We start from the raw sequence: 4,352 nt of genomic DNA on the forward strand, positions 1-4,352 counted from the left end.
AGTGCGCACGCGCCCGGCGCATGGAAGGGGCGGGAAGCAGGCCCTTCCCAGAGACCGCAAAAAGGCAGCCATCCCGGGTCTTGGAAGCAACCGGGGCGGGGCTGAGCGGACTCTGAGGGGCGGGGCAAGGTGTGGCTGGCCAACCGGGGCTCAGATTTCAATCACAGAGCCCTGACTTTGTTTTTTTAATGTATTCAGTACATCCAGTATATATAATATATAGCAAATATTTAAGAATTTTTAGTATAACTAAGATATTATCACTTCAACCTGTAATTAATATAAAATTATTAAAAAGATTACATTCTTTGTTTCACTGTGCATTTTACACACATAGCATCTCGATTTGGGTTAGTAATTTGCCACTCGCTCAACAACCACACCGGAATAATGGCTATCTCAAGGGGTAACATCTCTTTAGCTGAGTGCAAAGTTCAATTCCAATATTGTAAACCAACCTAATTATGAAATTTTCAGATTCCCTATATCGCACTCTGTATGTCCACTTAGGTCCCACACTTACAGAATTGTATATAGATGTAAGATGTGAGATCTGGTTTCTGACTTCTATCTACCCGCCTCATATCCCACTTTTTGGAAGTTTGGGTTAGGCCACTTTTACATAAAAAGTGAAAAAAGCATTAAGCATTTGTCTTGCAACAAGACTACATAGAGGCAGCAGGCACCCCAAGTCACCAGAGTGGCCCCTCCAAGCTTCTGTCCTGGGAATTACTCTCAGCATCTCAGCATCAGCTGCTAGCCCTTGGAACTGTGTCTGCGAGCATCTGTGCTCTATCTCGATTTATTCTGGGCATTTGTCAGCAAGATGTGTCCTAAGGAATCAGGAAAGCTTAAGAAAGGTTATTTTGGGGCATCTGGGAGTGCTAAAAAAATTTCCATTTAAATTAATGATAATTGCTTCTTTGCTTTATTCCATTCAGGCTTATGAAAGATTTCATAGGAACACTACTTTCAGCGAGCGGGGCGAAATCTGTATTTGGTTGGCCAGGTCACTGCAGTTCACAATTGTTACCCTTTCATTGTAAAGTGTACCTCTCTCCTCCTATTCATAAGACACAACATCTAGAAGACTTGACTTGCATAAATTAAAAAATGGACCAATTTTCACAAAAATAAAAAGAAAATTTTATGTGGAAAAACATACCAAAAAGTAAGAAGGCAAGTGGCAAATAGTAAGCATTCAGTGTCAGCTTCTTCCCAGCTCCTTAGCTCATTTAATCATTAAATCTCATAAAGTGAAGACATAAATGCCAAAACAAGCCTCTGTGGTGAGGGAGGTGTTATAGTTATTGCCATTTTACAGATAAGGAAAACTGAGGCACATAGTGATAAGTAACTTACCCAAGGTCACACAACTAAGAAGTGGCAGGGCTGGGATTCCAGGCAGTTGGCTTCCAGTACCCATATGGATGATCACCATAATATATTGCCTCTCCTACACTATGATGTGGGAGAGGACATTTGCAAACACATTTTAAAAATTAATATCCAGGGGTGTCTGGGTGGTTCAACTGGTTAAGCGTTCAACTCTTGATCTCAGCCCAGTTTTGATCCAAGGTCATGAGTTCAAGTCCTGTGATGGGCTCCACCCTGGGCATGGAGCCTATTAAAAAAATTCATATCCAAAATGTATAAGGAGTTGCTACAAATCAGGAAAAGAAATATAAACAACCTAATGGAAAAAAACTCATAGGATAAGAATAGGCAATTCATAGAAAAATGGAAAAAGCCAATATACATACTCAAATATACTCAAACTTTAGGAGTGATCAAGGACAGGCAGTTAAAAGCAAGATACCATTTCCATCCAACAGATGAAGGCAAAAATCAAGAGGTTTGATAACAAGGACTCGGAGGGTGTATGAAAGTGGCCTCTCTCACAATGTTGGTAGTAGTGTATAATTTGTACTGCCTTTTTGAATGGCAGTTTGGCAATATCTGTCACCATTTCAAAGGTATTTCACTTTGGACCTGAACTTCTGTATCTGGGAATGTATCCTACGAACTTTAGTCTCAAGGAGCACAATAAGGAGTGCATAGAGGAGCTCTTCTAACCAGCCCCTACATAACACATTGCTGAATTCAACTGTGCTCTCTGTCTCCCTATAAATTCTGTCCTGAGGGTACACTCAGCCCTCAGTGCAGAAGGCTACTCTCTATGCACCTGCACAATTTTCTCCTGTTGCGCTTATGGTCAGTTACGTCTATCCTTAGTCTTATTCAAGCCAGTTGTACTTGTTATGTAATTACTTAATTTAATGATAAAAACGAATGTATGCTTAAAATGATTAATGTTGTTAAATATATATATATATATACACATTTTTAAAATATTTTATTTATTTGACTGACAGAGATCACAAGTAGGCAGAGAGGCAGGCATAGAGAGGAGGAAGCCGACTCCTTGCCGAGCAGAGAACCCGATGCGGGGCTCGATCCCAGGACCCCGAGATCATGACCTGAGCCGAAGGCAGAGGCTTTAACCCAATGAGCCACCCAGGCGCCCCTGTTATGTACACTTTTACCGCAATAAATGGTCTGTCTTAAGTCTCAGAGTTATTATGAAAATCAAATGCCATTGTATAGGTAAAAGCCTTCCCAAGAATCCCACGTTATGGTAGCTATTTGTTGATACCGCTCTCTGATGAGTTTTTGCTTAGTGGAAATGAATTGTTTGTTTCTAGCTATAAAAGTGTGAGAGGGGCGCCTGGGTGGCTTAGTGGATTAAGCCGCTGCCTTGGGCTCAGGTCATGGTCTCAGGGGTCCTGGGATCCAGCTGAGCTGAGACCCGCATCTGCCTCAGCATCCTTGCTGAGCGGGGAGCCTGCTTCCCCCTCTCTCTCTGCCTGACTCTCTGCATACTTGTGATAAATGGATGAAGTCTTAAAAAAAAAAAAGTGTGGGAGTTATAGAAGAGCACGCAGAATCAAAAATGGTTCACTGACTATTCTCTTCTCAAACCAATGTTTTTTTTCTTCTAATGCAAGGTAATTACTTTTATGAAAACTAAGGGGAATTCCCTGAAGAGTCCAGTAAAGTCTCCAAAACAACAAACTGCTGTTGAGTTAGGTGAAGCTAAAATAAGTGTACAGTAGTGGGGAAAATACCATAAAAAATTAAAAGTATTCTGTAGCTGGAATGTGGCTAAGTGTCTAAACCGGAAAACTAAATGGTCCATTATGGCTCCACAGTATCAGGAGAGATAAAACTAAATTCCAGTCCTAGGATACATGCTCTAAGGAAGGACCTGGCAGAGAGTATTGTTTGCATTTTTCATTTCATTTAAGCAATGAGAGTGTGATCATGGGCTACTTATCTAACTTAAAAGCAAAGTAGTACCTTTATACTATATAGAGAGCAAATATATATAAACGATACTACCTTTAACAATACAAAATGACTATTTTCTTCAGTAGTTTTTCTTGCTCTGAATTCTACTCTAATAATATAGTGGGTTTTGTTTCCTAATCAATTGGAGAATTTCTGTCTTTGAATGGATGGTTTTAAGCAATTTACATTTATTGTTGTAACTGATACGTTTGCTATTAACCCTGCCATCTTATGTTATTTGTGATATTATAACCACCGTGCCTTTTTAATATTGAAAAAAAAATTGTTGTCGTTTCCTCTGCTGTTTTCATCGCCTACCTCCACACACAAACATAAACACAGGGAGGCACAAAAAGTGTGCTCCTTAAGTATGTGGTGAAAGTCTAAGTGAAAAAAGAGACAATTTTTGCTTTTGTCTGTTTGTGTTTACTTTTGTTAGTGCAGTAACAATCATAAGTAGATTTTCTTCTGTTCTGCAAAAAGCAAAACAAACAAACAAACAAAACCCAACAACCAACCAACTCCCAGATCATGAACGTAACAAATCATTATCTGGTCAGGAAAATAGGGTCTCCCTGGACTTACTGGCAAGCATACAAAAGGGTCACAGGCCCTTTTAAGAATCTCGTAAGTGGTAACACAAACAAAGAAAAAGGAAAAAGGAAGCACTAGCGACCATTCTGCCTAAAGCTGTTTTGCTACTGGGAGCAGAGGCAGAGGTGGACCGTGGACCTGAAGCCAGGCCACGGACACCTGGAGTTTGGGCGTCGGCCGTCGCCGATCACCGCAATGCGGTATTGCTAATCCCCTGAACATTTTAAGAGTGTACAAAGTGGACCGGAAGACGCCAGAAATCAGAATGAATCTTCAAAGTAGGCACGCCTCTCGCTGTGACAGTAGGCGACACACGCCGCCGGAGAGTTCAGGGGAAAACACGGAGACATGGCGTTTTCTGCCGGGGCGGGAGTCCCCGGCGGCCGGGGGAGTCGCTGTTCTGCGCC

Source organism: Neovison vison, chromosome 10 (assembly GCF_020171115.1).
Source record: "Neovison vison isolate M4711 chromosome 10, ASM_NN_V1, whole genome shotgun sequence".
NCBI classification, from domain to species: Eukaryota; Metazoa; Chordata; class Mammalia; order Carnivora; family Mustelidae; genus Neogale; species Neogale vison.